The following is a 17,410-nucleotide window of genomic DNA, read 5'->3' on the forward strand; positions in this document are numbered from 1 at the left end:
ATTATCAGTTGTTTAATAGATTCCGTATAGGCCGGCCGTTGCAGGTTTTAACGCTAGTGAGCGCCAACTAACTAACTATCAAATATCAATTGACGTTTTTTCCAGTTAGCCTTTCATGTTTCTTCTTCTTAATAGCATGCTGTTAAAACTCAATTTGGGTCAAACTAGTCTTCTAGTTAAAAGTTTTACCCAAAATTAAAATTTTATAACCTTTTTCCCCGGACCTGAAACATGTGTGACGTTTTTTTTTTGGAGTTAAAGAAAATAGAATATTTATGTTTTAGGAACTTTGATTTGTTGAATGATATGCACTTCAATTCGGATATAAATTAATGCCTTTTATTTAAACAGCATTATTTTTTTCATAATTATATTTGAATTTTTTTAAGAAAAAATTGGGGATAAATCTCTCGTTAGAAAATTGACTGACAAACAGCCCCTAAGATAACGGGTTGCCTCGAAAAAAAAAGATAAGTTATACAAAAGAGATGTTGAGTTACATATAAGGAAGATGATTTGTGCAAAACATTATTTAGACATAGGGGATTAATTTGCCTATAAAGAAGATAACTTGCATATAAATAAAGATGAATTATACACAAGAAAAGTTCGATTGTATGAAGAGAAGATGTGACAGACAAGGGGAAGTGATTGCATGTAAGGCAAAATCGATTACACATAAGAGAATTTAAATTGAATGCAAGGACTATTTGACAATTAATTTTTCAACAAGGGATTTATCTCACTTTTTCCATTTTTTATATATTTTGATGAAATTACGTTATTTTTGTTGACTAATTAAAGTATACTCCCGTTTCTGTATATAAGAAATATTTAACCATATTGCACTGATCAAAAAGTTGATTAAAATTAGATACAATAAACATGTAAGAATTATAACTTTTCTTCTCAAAATACTCTTAAGGGAAACTACAAGAAAGAATAAGAAAATTATTAAAATAGAGAGAATTGTGAAAAAAACAGAATGTGTGGTGTATTGAAATGAGTAATTAAATAGAAACAAAATGAAAAATTAATGAACAAAATTTGAAATATCCTCCAAATGCCTTTTATAAATAGGAACAAGGCATAGGCGGTAGTTGTTTCTTATAAAAAAGAATGGATGGAATTTTACTCTAATTATGATTGGGTAATGGGTTGATCCTAATTTATAATCACAATTATATTACTGACTCTTAAATTACTGTCTCGATCGGTTAAATAATCAATCTAATTTTAGGCACTCCAAAGAGGGAAAAAAGCCTCTTTGGCAGTAATATTGAGTATCTTTCCTAGTCAAATCAAGTCATATAACGTCTATGCAATATGGCAGAGGCTCAAATCTTTACTGAAAGAAGTGTTCATATTTAACACTCAAGTATGATTACTTCCAATAAAAAAATAGTTGTGGCTGGAAAAAGAATGGGATGGAGGCTCTTGATGATGCTCTCCTCGACAATCATATTTTGAGACAATTTTCATGCGCCACTCAGTATATCTCCCAATTGCACATGATCAACGTTCGAAACTATTCTACAATTTAGCAACCCTTGAATTCAACAAAGCTTCAACCCTCCTCTAATGCTTATTACATAGAGCACCCGGGTGATAGCCCAATTTTTCTCTCTGTTTTTTTTTTTCCCCCCTCACGAAACTGCATTTCCAACTTTCATTCTTATTCTTAAAAAGCCCTCCACATGCACCTTGTTTCCAAATATTAATTGATTGAAGCATCAACATTTAGTCTAATCCATGTCAGTTTCAATCAGTAATCAATTAGTCTTTTTTTTATTTTGTCATAATTGCTTCCCAAAATGTTTTATGTATAAGGGATGTTTGGATGGAAACCAATTATAGTTTTAAAAGTAATTTTATAATATACGAGATAAATATATGAAAAAATTTGTCTCAATTTATGAAAAAATACTTTTAGAATATCCAAACAACTTCTAACCCTAAAGTAGTTATAAGAACAGCTAAAAGAAGGCAATATCTTCGTACTTGTGATCCTCTTCTGCAAAGGCCTTCTGGCCCCACATCAGTTATTCTGTAGAATTCGGTTGTGTTTAAGACGTTGATGGAATATTTTGCCTTTAAATATTCAAGATATCCATTGCATCTTACTAAACACTTTTCAATAAAATTATACTTTAATCCCAACATTTATTTTATCCCCATATTTATCATTGTTATAAACTAATTTATTTAATTTATAAACCGATATATAATTTAGAGCAAAATACACTAATTATCTCTCCTTTTTATCTAAATCACAAAGAACATTCCCTCTATCTTAAAAAAATGTATAAACCTCTTTTAAAATCAAAATCTATGTCTCATAAACCTCTTTTATATACCTAAGATTCTATTTCCATCAATTCAATAGTTAGTTGACCATTAAGTTTGGTTCTTAAAATTTTGTTTCAACCAATATACCCCTTATTAACATAAGAGTTGTATTTGTAAAGAAAATATTTTTTGTACAAAAAATATACTTTCAAAATATTTACTATGGTACAAAACTTATTAATTTTGATTATATTATAAAATTTTATAATTTTAATTTTTATCACATTTATTGAAACTTATTATTTAGGTTTCTTTTCAATTGTAAAAAAAATATTTTTCACACATATTTTTTCCATCATATGGTATAAATAATGTAAGTTTTTTCATCACATTTTTAAAGAACTTATTCAAATCATTTAAATTTATAAACTAAATTTTTTAATTAGAAAATTTGTTGCAAATGTTTGCAAACATGCTTAGTTAATCATACATTTATTTATATAATTAATCAAATTTTCAATTAGATTTTTTATGTTTACATTAAATAAATTGCTCAAGTATATGTCCAACATGATAAAAACATTAAAAAATAATTATTTGAAAAAAAAGGAAAAAATGGCAAATAAAGACCCCCAATATGTGAAATTGCTAAATGGGTTTCTTAGTATGAAAGATGGCCTCAGCAAGCATGGTCATCTGTTGCAAATATGAAATGATGGTAAAATATCCGAAATGCCCCTCAGTAATTCCGACTCTTTAATCAAGGTAGAGACAAGAAATTTAATGGTGGAAGAGCTGGGGGAAGAAGACCCTACGTGCATGTGATATTGGGATTGAAGAGCATCCAACATTGGTAATCAAGTAAGTAACTTACTGACTAAACTTCTCTTCTACTCTTCCCTCTAAGAGATGGGCATTGTGATATTCTTTATTTTCATATTTGTTGTGTGAGTGGGGAGGATTGAGGAAGGAAGGGAATGAGAGGTATAGTTGAAGATAAAAGATATTAGTTGTAGGAGGTTGTAGTTAGTTTGAGGAGGGATATTTTTGTTTTTCTATTGTGATTGGTGATCTGTCATTTGCAGTGCATGGTGTTAGTGGTGATAGTGAAGCGTTAGGAATTTAGTGGTTTGGTAGAGTGTGGGCAGGATAATGGCTGTTAGTTTGAGTGTGAAGTTTCAGGTGTTGTAGTGGACGGAGGGAATGAGGATGCCGTGATTTTGAATGTTGAAGTTGTCAAGCTCTAAAGAGATTTTGGGAAGACACTAGGTCGCTGGTTTTTATTTTGTTATGTAAATGATTGAGTTGATGGAATAAATGTATAAATATTTATTAGTGAAACTGATGTATTGACTAAATGTAAATTTTTGTTGCAGGTTAGTATGAAAAATAAATTTCAATAATGGGAGAATCCGTAGGAAGGAGTTGTTCTATTACGTCCATGTTGGTGGGCATTTTGAAGCAAATTGTGAAGGGGGAGTTAAATATATTGGAGGGAGTGTAAGGGTCACTAGTATGAAAGCATGAATAACACTAAATGAGTTGTGTGGAATAATATCACAATGGATAGGCAATGATGGTAGGGCTGGTAATACGGGTGGTGGGTTACAGGTTACTTGGTGTGGGTTTAGAAGGCTCATTTATTAACGGGTTGGCTAACCCACTAACTTGCCAAAATACCTTTTGTATTTTGTATTTTTCTTTTTTTTTAATGTTAGTAGTTATATGTAATCAAAAATAAAAACATTAGAAATGATATAAAATATTACAAAAATCTGAATAAAAATTACAACACATTAAAATACAAACAATATATGATTGTCTAATTTCCAAATATGATAATACACAAGGTCACAAATTTTTTTCCAATGAAACCAACGTGCAATACTAAATAACTCGCTTGATCTAATTATCTCTAATGGCAATGACGTTTGAAGTGGAAGTCTGTCTTGCTTCTATCTTCATCATTTAATATATATTTTTTTAAAGAAAATAGGCAGGTTGGCCCATGGGTTAGTGGACCAACCCGTCACGGGTTCGGCTTATGATGGTGCTGGTTAAATTTTTTGAGGTAGTGGTGGGTTGGCTTTTGGCCAACCTGAACTCGTCATTTTTGATAGGTTAACGGGTTAGACTCGCAGGTTTAACCCACATTATCGACTCTAAATAATGGTAATGGAAATGAGATTAAGTATAAAGTTAAGTTTGGTGAGAGTACATTGATTGATCTTTATGATGATAGTGATATCTCCAATTTGTTTAGATATAATGACAGTAGTAGTCGTGTGTATATAGGAGGGAAGGGGAATGACAAGGAACCTAGAGCAATGAATGATGCATACATGTAAGTGGTTATATTTTTGAATTGAATTTTATTATTTGCTAATAGATTGTTGCTAATTTGCATAGAAATGTTGTAATTATATTAACGATGTTGCAGTCCTAAGTTGTAATTTCTATATCCAAACTTGTTATTCAACTTAGTAGACATGTCATTTCCATTTCTAAACTTGTCATTTAGAAATACAAACTTGTTATTTGACAAAGTAGTGGTTTCCATATTTAGACTTGTTATTTTGCTTGCTAAAGTTGTAATAACCATATAAAGACTTGTTATTTAGATACGTAAACATGTTATTTCACTAACAAGTAGTTTTTACATGGAGGCTTGTTCTCTAGCTTACTAAAGTTGTAATTATCATATGTGGACTTGTTATTTATCTATGTAGACATGTTATTTTACTAACATATAGTTTGTATATACAGACTCGTTATTTTAGTTACTAAAGTTGTAATAATCATACGCTCAGCTATTATTTAGCTATGCAGACATGTTATTTTATAAAGAGGAGTTTCCATCTCTAGACCATTCATTTCACTTACTAATGTTATAATTACTATATGCAGACGTGTTATTTTTGTAACTAAAGTTGTCATGTTTATTAACATAGTTGTTACTATGATAATCAAACCTGTCATGTAAATATAGGTGTCCTAACTTGGTATTATAGTGGCAGGATTGAGAATTTGTTGGGACTTTCACAAGAAATGAATGAAGCTCAAATGACTATTGGTAATGAACATGAGCCAGTGAATCTTGAGAATGGAGGTGAATACATGACTTTTGAAGGGGTGGATCAAGTCAGAGAACCATGTGTAGTAGTTTAAAGAGTCAGAAAGCACTAATAGGTGAGATGAATTGTATGAAATAGGCAGGAGTGTTTGTAGGAGTAGGCCAATATATTCTACATGTTGTTGCTTTTAGGGAAGTTGTGTACAAGTTTAGCATTACAGAGAAGTTTGCAGTGAGATATGTCAAGAATAGTAAGGAGAAGATGAATGTGAGGTGTAATATAAAAAGGCATCCTTGGAAGATATGTGGAAATGCTGTTAGGAAGGACACTCCTTTATTATGTGTGACTACATTTTGCAATGAGTACATTCATTTAGCATAAGATAATCTGATTGTGACTCATAGTTAGAGTGTTGTGTTGACATCATCAGTAATAGTTGAGGAGATAAGAGACCATGTTGAAAAATGGCCCATTGAGATAAGAAAGATGTTGGAGAGGAAGTATGGTGTGAGACTTACAAATTATCAGGCCTATAGATCAAAGGAAAAGGCAATGGAAGAAATATGTGGAAAACTAGAACAGTCCTATATGTTAACACCATGGTTATATGAAAGATTAAAGGAAATTGATGACAAAACAGTTACTAAATGGGCCTCTATTGGTAATAGATTTGAGTATGTGTTCATTACATATGTTGCATGTATTGATGACTTTTTGTAACAGTGCAAGGCCTATATTATACGTTGATGATACTCATTTAAGTAGTCCATATAAGGGGACCTTACTGTTAGCTTTGGTATATGATGCGGATAATAAGTTACTCCCTCCGTTCCTTATTATAAGAGATAAATAACTGAAGTACGTTGATAAAAAAAAAGTTAAAATTAGTTAAGAACAATTAATGTGTAAAAAGTATAATTTTTTTTCAAAAATGCCCTCATTAATAAGGAGAGAGAGCATGAGAGAGAACAATTAAATTATTGAAAGAAAGAGAAATGGGAGGGAGAGAGAGTGTGAGTTGGAGATAATAAATATGGGTAAAATAGTAAATCAACACAAAAAAGTAGAGACAACTTGTAAGTGTCTCTTATATATAGGAATATACCATAAGCATCAAATGTCTCTTATAATAAGGAATGGAGGGAGTATTGTTTTTCGCAATAGCAGTGGTAAAAGGAGAGAGTCTTGAGGACTGGACGTAGTTTTTTCACAAGATTAAACAGATACATGGTTCAATGCAATTGACTATTATGTCTAACCAACATAATTCCATAATAGGAGCTGTGCAAGTAATAATTGGGGATGAAAGGCCTACATAATGTTATAGATGTGTAAAAGAGAACTTTAGTTCTAAACATATCAAATTAAACAGAGATTGGAGGAGGACAATTGAAAATTCAAAAGAAGATGCATTGAAGCTACTGGATAAAGTGACTTATGCAAGACTTGTGAATGAGTTTGATCACGTCTTGGATGAACTTAGAACCATGTCTTATAAGTTATATGATCAACCTATATAATAAATAAAAATCAGTGTCAAGCCGAGCCAATGTCGTCTTCATTACGGCTCCTCTCTCATTTTACTGTTCTATGAACAGTGTCGACTTAATGAACAGTGCCGGCTCTATTTTTGTGGCTTCATCACCAGGGCGCACATTTGGCATATTTGAATTTCAAAATTTGAAATTCCCTCCATCCACATTGATTCATTATCCCTTCTTTGGTTCTTCTTTTTACATTATCGCTAGGGCACACGTTTGAACTCGTCCTTCCCCCATTGTTCATTCACTGAATTTTTCCTTCCCGATGTGAGGCAAATTTTCTTTTCAAAGGGGTTTTCATTCTCATGTTCAAACGGAAGCTTTATCCTCTCCCTAGATTGTAAATACCCCATTTTCAAGAGCCGTCCATGCTGCTTCCGTCAATACATTTTCAAGTTCATTTGATAATTCTTTCTTTTTATTCTTCATCTTTTTCTGCTTGTATCATCTTATATTCCTTACTGAAGCTTCACTATTCTGCAATAAGCTTGTCGAACTCAACTTTCATTACGTTGCGGCAGGAAATCATTCCTTTGTTGTCGCTCCGGTTCATTGCCATTACTGCTCATAGGGTATTTTGCATCAAAACCTTCTCCCTCTCTTCTTCATTGTCGGGAAGAGGTAGGATTGGTCCAGCTACTACCTTACGCAGCTGTCGCCGCCGCCACTTAGTTAGAAAGGTCATCCTTCTCCTTCCTTTCCATCAATACATTTCTTCCACGGGAATGGTACTCTTTGTTTTATTATAACTCCCATTTAGTCAGTAGGGATGGTTGCTGAATAAAAATCCTGCTTTTGAAGCATATGTTGACTAAGACATGTTTTACTTTTTCATTTTCCATGGTGGCTGAAAAGTCTAAGTTTTAATGTTTTGATTATGTTGTTCGGTGATGCCAGTGGGGACATAGTGTTGACACTGGTGTTCTTCTATATCTTTGTTTTTGGGCCAAAGGTGTGCTTTCGAATCTCAGTTCCCAATAAGTCCATACGAAAATGCCAGAAAGATTGCCAAAGATATCATCCTTGATTTTTCAGAGAATTCAGATATGGTGTAATGATCTTATACTGTTTTATCTCCGAGTTAATGCCACGCGTGACGGTTTGAATGTTGCTCTTTGAATGGATGAGATCAATGAGTAAGTTAAGCTTGCCTATTTGCTATGAACTAAACCATACTTGTGCAGAATTGGTGATACACAATCCAAGAAGTTCTGAAATTCTCATGCATGTTATTATCATGATTGACAAGTAACTCCTGCTGCAAAGTGATGCCAATCAAAACAAAACCAAATACTCTTTGGAAACTCAATGAACATTACTTGCACGACAGTTAATGTCAGACTTGCTATTTAGTATGCTTGACCTTCCGATATTTCTTAATTTTATTGCTTGATGTATCCGATGGTAATAATGAAAGAATCAACCACTCCTATGTATCTCAGTGTTGCCATTCAAATAAAAACAAGACGAGTGTGGATGTTATTTGCCAATTAATTTCAAGACGGTTTATTTATGTTTATTCAGTTTTTTTCCCCTCTCATGTGATTATTGACCTTCATTCATCCTATATGCATTGGTATGATAATTTTACTCGAACAAGTATTATAGTTTATCCTGTTATGTGATCCGCTATATTGGTTACCAAAATATCTGGTAATCATAAAAGGTAGTGATTAAAGCCATATATACACGAAGGAATGAGAAGACGATTCAATTCTTTTAATTATGAAAAAGCAAAGTATGGCCATCTATCTGTATCTATTTGGGGCTAGCAGGGCTAGAAGGATTTACCCGTTGGTTTTAGATATTACAAGCTGTGGGGAATTATTATTTCAGCATGCGCCACTTATGTAATAGCAGGTAGTGCAGGGATTTCTTGAGGGATTCATGGAATGATGGAAATGGGATTTCGGCCACATGCCTATTTATTTCAATGTGCACTTTGGGCAAAGATCTCACTTGCGATTTTGTTGTGCGGCTTTTTGTGCTTTCTTTTCTATCTCTTCATGCTGTAATTGTTAAATCTTGGATTTACTAATTATCATATTTATATTGAAGCTATTATCCACTTCCTCATATGGCGTTCTTACAGAGGAGAGATGATGACTGTAGGATTGTGACAGATATCCCTCAAATTCTTGGATTGAATTCGGCCTACCAGGATCTATTAGTTGAGTATTTGTAATCTTTACAGGATCTGCATATGTCGTAAGTCTGATCTGTCATTGGTTTCTGATCAAGTTTCTAAGGCAAGGCATTTTGGTTTTCTAGGAACACAGGTTTCAAAAACCAAAATTCACCGGTCCCTTCTTTAAGGCACATACAAATGAAACAAAATTGCTCAAGATTTCTTTATTGTTTTACTCATCTTGGTAATCAAATTTGTAATTGAAGTTATAATATTGAGCAGATTAAATGCAAATCAAAAGCATCTAATGCCTTGAATGTACGTGAATCCTTCTAATAATAGTCATGTGCCTTTCTGTATGAAAAAGAAGAGAGTTTTCAATTAATTACTCTTTCATTTGCAATTACCATTAAAATTAAGAGCAATTATTAAGCTATATGGGCTTGTGATGCTTACTGTTAATAAAAATTAAGGTTTCCAACTATATGATGTTCTTTTATGGGTGAAAAGTATTGAATGATGAAGATCTTTTTTGCATGATAGGGACAACAAAGGCCAAGAACTACCAATATTGATAAACAGAGGTGTTTCGAAATTTTCATACAACAAATTGAATAATTATTTGATATTTGATGGAAACATTGAGATTGTATGTAAGGAAGTTGGATAACCAATATGTGTATAATTTTGCGCTTGTGATGCTTACTGTTGATAGTTATTGTGACATGATGAAATTGGCTTTTAGAAAATCTATTTGACCACTTACGATTCAAGTAAAATAGAAAGTATGTTATATAGTAATTTTTTTCTTCAAGTGATATAATTGTTTTTGTATTTACTATTTGTAAATAAAGATTTTATTGGTAAGGTTTGATTTTTAGGAAGTACAAGGTTATTGAGATTGAGTTGAGATTTAGTTATACAAAGGTGATTGTAGCATTTTTGGTGCATAGATTACAATGATATTGTGTTGATAATTTGGAGTTGTGAAGATTATAATGAATTGAGATTATTATTCCCTTTGGTTTTATATATAAGCTTCAAATAATCGAATCATATTTAATGAACTAGCAGTTAAAATTAGTTAAAAGTAATAAATGAGTTAGAAATTTTTTTAAAAATTTGCCCTTATTTATTAAGAGAGTAAATAAGAAAAACAATAAATAAAAAAACTATGAAAGAGAATATATGAGGGTAATATTAATGAGATAGAGGGAGTATGCAAAATAGGAAACAAATAATAAATATTTATACAAACTCAAGAATGAAGTTTATATTTTGGATCAGACATTTTTTTAAAAATAAAACTTATAAATAAAACTGGAAGGAGTAATTAATTGCATTGAAGTAAATTCTTCCCGTGCATCGCACGGGGAGTCATTGCTAGTTGGGTTATCAATCAAGATGATGTGAATAGGTAGGCAATGAACAAGTTCCCATATAAAAGATGGGATAATATACAACTAATTTAGCTAAATCTTTCAATACTTGAATGGTAAGGGAGAAGAGGCATAACGTGGCCCAAATGATTTATGAGCACCAGGAGAAAGTAGCAAGAAAAATGCATGAATCATATGTGGTAATGACTAAGTAGGGTAATTGCGTTGGGCCAAAAATAAAGGCAAAAGTGTTGGAACATGTGCATTTCAATAAGTATATGCACTGTGAGAATTATGGAGGGGGAAGAACATGCATGCGCATATCATGTGGAGACCAAAGAGTAGACCTTGTCCTACACCAATACAGTTGTGGAGCTTGGTAAATATTAGGAATTTCATGCTTACATGCTTGTGTAGCCATTAAGACCATAGGGGGAAATGTTTATGATTATATTCAAAAGTGTTACAAACATTCATCCTAATAGAAAATCTATGGCCAGAGTATGGTTGCAGTGGTGACAATTGATATGACTGACCTAAATGACTATATGTTTGAGAATCTTGTACCCAAACCTTGTTTTTACCTCTAATCACTACTAGGCTTCCTGAAAGACCAAGAACAAACAAGAAGGAATCACAATTCTAGAACAAAAAAAATATATTATTGCACTAGATGTCACCAGCCTGAACATATAAAGAGGACTTACAAAAATCCTAACCCAAGCTGAAGTCAACTTACAAATGGGGCAATTAACTATTTTTGGTGTATATAGGTGCCACCCTTAATTTTTTTGGGAGAAGAGTATAGGTAGATGTGCACATATATTTTTGTAAGTTTTATGTTTGGTAACAAAGGACCTTAAGTGGATAGAGCATGTTAATGTGTACCTATCACTGAATCTTGTAAAAACCAATTGCTGTAATAGAAATTTGGAAATTGTTATTTGAGAAGAGAAATTTAAATCTAGGTGAATACCTTATTAGAAGTTATCATTGGCCTTACTGAACTTATTATTTGCCTTACTAAACTTATCATAAATTACTTGTCAGAATTGGCTGCTATAAAGAAAAATCTAGAAATTGTCATTTCAACAGAGAAATTTAAATTTCTATGAATACCTTACCAGAAATTGTCATTAGCCTTATTAAACTTGTCATTAATTGCTTATCAGAATTGATTATTGTCAAAGAAATATGGCAATCGTCATTTGATAAAAAAAATTTAAATTTGTATGAGTAGCCTATCAGAAGTTGTCATTTGCCTTACTGAAGTTGTCATTTTCTAAAAAAATCTGGAAATTCAGTCATTTTAACAGAGAATCTTAAATTTTTATGAGTAGCATATGAGAAGTTGTCATTCGTTCCATTGAAGTTATTATTTGACTTAATGAACGTGTCATATCCTAAAGAAATCTAGAAATTCAGTCATTTTAACAGAGAATCTCAAATTTTTATAAACAGCTTATCAATAGTTATCATTGGTTTTACTAAACTTGTCATTCGTTTTATTGATGCTGTCATTCGCCCAGGAATTATGGAATTTAGAATGCAACAAGTGATGCAAACCAAAGTCGTTCTCTTATTGGAGCAAAAAATTAACTAGTTCCTAAATTAACTAAAAATCAAAATTGCTATTAAAAAGAGATTTATTTTTGGGATTTTTTTAATATAATAAAAATTGAAAGATAATTCCAAATTGAAATTGAAATTGAAAGAAAATTAATTAAAAAAAAAGTAGCAAATGAAAATTTTGGATTTTAAGGAGATATGAGATAATGCTTCTTGAAAAATGGAAATTGGGTTATCCTTGCTCAAAATGATCTAGGAGTTATTTTGTTCACTAATTTAAAATCATAACCTTAATCACTGATTAAGTCAAGCAATCTTAATTAATAGATGTCCTAAGACTCTAGCTACAATTACCAATTAAAATTACCTTTGAAAACCGATTAGTGTGCAATTAAGATTAGATTAATGTAATTCGGGTCTCTATGTAAAGAACACTCAACTTGAGATATTCAATAAGTACCATACAATTATAACATTCATCCAAACTATGAATGAATAGCATAACCATATAGAACTCTAAACTGGATATAAATATAAATCTCAAATTGCAAAATCCAATCTCAATCACAAAAATTCAATTCTAAACTAAGAATTACAACTAATAATCTCAGAAAATTTAATTAAATAATATTAATTCTAACTCAAAAAATCCATTACTCAATTAAATTAAAAGAATTGAAACAGAAAAACTCCCCTAATTAACTCTGAAGCTTAAACCCAATGCTCCATCTCCAAGAAGCTCGATGAAATTAGCCGGACATGATTTGAATTTCTCCCAACATCAGCTCAATGTGTACTTTGGCCATGGAAGAAGAATAAATAGGCGCTGTGGGTCTGGCTGAAGGCAGTGACGGAGGAACTGATGCAGAGAGAGAGAGAGTTTGTTCGCCGGTGTTGATGGAGGAAAAAGGAAGGTGACGATGATGCTTCAAACTTGCTGGCAGTTACTCAAACAGTGAAGGTCGCAACTTGCTGCCTCCCTTGTTTCAGAGTTGATGAAGAAAACCGAGAATGATGATGAAGGATGGCGAGGTGGCGTGGATGGGTGTACGAAGATTGGGGGCTGGTGTGCGGTGCCTTTTTTTTTCTCTCCCTGCGGTCATATATATATATACACACACAAAGATGCATATTGAAGCCTTGCCGCCACCACTGTTCCTTTTTTTTTTTTTTTTTTTCAGAAGGTGATGATGATGCAACCCTAAATTCAAACCTTACAATATCTCCTAAATTTTCTATAACAAAATCTGAGATAATATGATATGATTTTTTTCCAAAAAATCAATCAGTTAAACTAAATCATAAAAATATGATATTTTTGCTCTTTTTAGCAATATTTTCATCCAATCACAATTAATCCCAATTAATTATAATAAATGCAATTAAGCCCAATTTAATTGATAAAAATCCTAAATAAGATATGAAAAATCAATATAAAATCAGGATTTATCACAGTAGTTATCATTGGTTTTACTAAACTTGTCATTCATTTTATTGATGTTGTCATTCGCCCAGGAATTATGGAAATTGTCACTTTATCATAGAAATTTAAAGTCCTATCAAATACTTATCAGAACTTGATACATGCGTTACTAAAGTTGTCATTTACCTTAGTAAACTTGATATTGGCCTAACAATTGTGGAAATTGTCACTTGAAATGTAAGTACTGTTATAACATCAATCCAATCATATCATAACTAATGCACAATTGACATTAATTATTAAAAAATGAGTCTACTTAGAAAGTAAGTAAAATTTATAGAGTATAAGTTAAATGCTCTCCAAAATTATCCACATTATATCCACATGTTCCTATTTCTTACTCTATGAAGACTTTCTCCTTTTCTTAGTCATTGATCCCTTCTTTGGTTGTGAGATAAGATGGTATGCATTTTAACAACATTCATTGTCATCATGATTTACCAACCACCATATTAGCTTGTATCGAAAAGCAGACACATCAGCCTGCACAACAAATTTAACACCCAATGAATCATAGATAACTGCCGTTGATTATACAATAAATAAGGTAACCACATTACCTGATTGTACTCAAGGGGAACATCAGGTTCCTATTTGCTAAGCCATATGAGGATATGCACACCGTAGTCCTGCCTGCCCACAACACTATCCTAATAATTTAAGCTCCTCAAATCAACACAGCCAAACAACATATAACATGAATAGGATGTATACACTCACAAATTATTTTGCTGAGCTATGTTATGCTGGACAATTTCCAAATTTATCTTATGAATCAAATCTGGTCTAACTAGATAAAGTATGTCTTTGAACTGATCCCTTTGCACATATATCATATTCATCAAAAGGATAATAATATAAAACTATCATTTCCCTATCTAACATACAACGGTGATAAACATCTTCTTACATAGTCTGTGATGGCCATTTCTTGAGGGTCATAAGTGGCTGCCTTCTTCTATTTAGAGGTGGTATTTTATGTTCTAAACTTATTCGCATAGAATCAAGGATATTGAACTTTATGGTCTTTGGTTCAAGAGCGAAGTAGAACCAATGCTCTCTAACAAGAGCAGGACCCATAATCAAGTTGCAGTCGCCTTTGTTGTACCCAACGTAATCTGGAAGTATTTGTCGTGCATGTTGGTTAGGATCCTAACAAGCTGGATCACGGATCATTATAGCCTGTGAAATGCATAAAAGGAACTTAGTATTCATAGTAACACACTTTATTCTCCCATTTTCCTTTGCAAACCTGTAAATTTACAAAGTACATTAGTAATTAGCATATCTGTAGTTGAAACCACAATATTATAGAAAGCTCACTATGAAGTATGCATCAAATATATGCCTTCTAACGTGCTCTTCAACATCCTACTGCTCTTGCACCACAACCTTACAGACCAATGACATCATCTTGTTACTTACTCTGTTATTTCCACCAAGCAAATACGGCAATTATCGGGGGATGTCTTTATTGAATGTTCTAATCAAAGGACTGAAACTTATTCGAGTGAGTCAGTAGATGTGTTATGCTAACATGTCATCAAAAAATAACATCACATAAGATAAGAATTTTGCTTACATGTCACCCTCATCACCTTTGACAGTTCAACTGACTAAGGTGAAAAAAATATCCTTGAGCTTCACAAGCCTCTTCACTCTAGATTGTGCCTTCAATGCCAACGAAGGCAACATGATCTTGCTAAAGTGAACCATAGTAGATCTCCTTACTTGTTGTGGCTCCACAGATACAGGTTCTGGAATAGGCTTAACATATTGAACAATGGCCAGGGGGATACATCTATTCGTATGTCACCCTCTACATTATCACCTTCAACGCTGGGTGACACTTCCATAGGAGAATTGGCTATAGGTATATCACCCTTTGTATCATAACTTTCAACACTAGGTGACACTTCTATATGGGGAACTAGTTCATGGTATATCACTTTTCATTTTATACATTTACTTGTCATTATCCTTCCCATTACCCTTGTGTTCACTGTCCCCTTCACTTATATCATTATCATCCCCATCACCCTCTTTGTCCTTCTCTTCATTCTCACTATCATCCTCCTTTTCACCCTTCCTGTCACCCTTCCCATGACTATTTCCATATTTACTGTCTCTTTCATCCTTCTCTTTTTTCTAAGTTGTGTCATCATTATTACACCTGTCCTCTTTATCATCTTCAGAATCTCTAATATTTGTAGGCACTGTCTCAACCTAAGCCTTTTCTCTTGAGTTACCATTCCTACCATTTTCCTGTCTTGGGATTTGCACCTTCAACAGCTCCTTATCCACCATTTTTATCAGCATTTTTTGCCCTTCCTCTATCTTTTTCATTAGGCACTTTCATAACTTTTTTAGCTCCTGCATGCAAAAGACATTTAGCAATTAAATATAAAGAATAACAACTTCACTTAAGCAAATGACAAGTTCACTATAGCGAATGACACTTCAATATACCAAATTACAATTTAAGTATGTCAAATGACAAGTTCATTGTAGCAAATGATAAGTTCACTATAAAAAATTATATATCATTATAGTGATTGACAACTTAAATATGTCAAATCACAACTTAAGTATGCTAAATGATAAGTTCACTATGGCAAATAATAACTTTATTTCTCCCTATGTCACAATTTAAGTATGACAACTGACAACCTAACTATAGAAAATGACAACTTCACTTTACCGAATCATAACTTAAGTATACCAAATCACAATTTCAGTATACCAAATGGTATATAGCAAATGACAAGTTGAATATAGCAAATCACAACATAAGTATATCAAATAACAACTTCGGTTTGCCAAGTTGCAAGTTAATTATGGCAAAGTTCTATCTCGCTATAGTGAATCACAACTTAAGTTTAGCAAACGAAAACTTAACTATGGCAAATAAGAAGTTCAGGTTAGTAAATAAAAAGTTCAGTTTACCAATTATATCACATACTGGGTCCAAAAACTTTACACTTATCCTTTCTTCTTTCCTAGTCACAACTTCATTGCCTTTTTTTGCATAGTAATTCTCCTAACACTCTTCCTTTCCTTACTGGGCAATTCTTTTATCTTCTGATCTGTCCAGTATTCAATTGCACTACAAGCCAGCCACATATATGCAATATTAATGTTATGCATATTGGTAATAAAATGCAAACACAATGACAAACAAAATAGTCATACCAAAAGCAAGTATATGCAGCTACTAACAATGCTGCTCTCCTACCCTTCATTACTCTATCTATACGCTTTCACCTAGTCTCTCATTTCTTTCCAGAGCTTCTTTATAATATAAGTAGCCTAATCATACTTTTCAAAGTCAACTATTGTATAAAGCATGACTCTAACCAATTTCTCACTCACTTTTGAACTTGATTTCATATATAGAAAAGTACCTAGTGTGTATAGCACAAATAAAAGCTCAAATCTATCATCCTCCTCCTTCAAAGCAATGTCTTTCAGTATTTTACTAAATAACACTCTCTGATATTCATTTTTTAGGTCCTTATACATAGCAGTACCCTCGAAAAGTTTAGTTGTCAAATTCTCCCCACCGTTACGGATTCTTAAAAGCTGTTCAACATCTTTTGCTCCTATTTCCTCTAATTTCCTCCTGATTGTAAATTGATGTGTTGGTAAGTCATATGATCTCAGCATGGTTAGAATGAGATCATAGGGTAGTCTCTTTAATCCAACCTTTAACTGTCTCCTAAAGCCTATCCTCTCAACCCTCTCCCTTAAGTCTTCATTATTATTCACAAAGTACAATAATTTTCTTAAACCCTTCAGGGACACTCGCGAATGGGTTTGGTTGGTAAATGTTTCTTTTTCTCCTTTTCTTCCTTTTGCGGCCTTATTTTCTTCGCCTCCTCGATGTATCTCATTTTCTCTTCAGTGGACAGAGCTTTCCATACATTTGACATAGCATCTATTTTTTC

The sequence above is a fragment of the Neltuma alba genome, unplaced genomic scaffold, assembly GCF_004799145.2.
Source record: "Neltuma alba isolate B1F8T4 unplaced genomic scaffold, ASM479914v2 tig00012000_pilon, whole genome shotgun sequence".
Lineage (NCBI taxonomy): Eukaryota > Viridiplantae > Streptophyta > Magnoliopsida > Fabales > Fabaceae > Neltuma > Neltuma alba.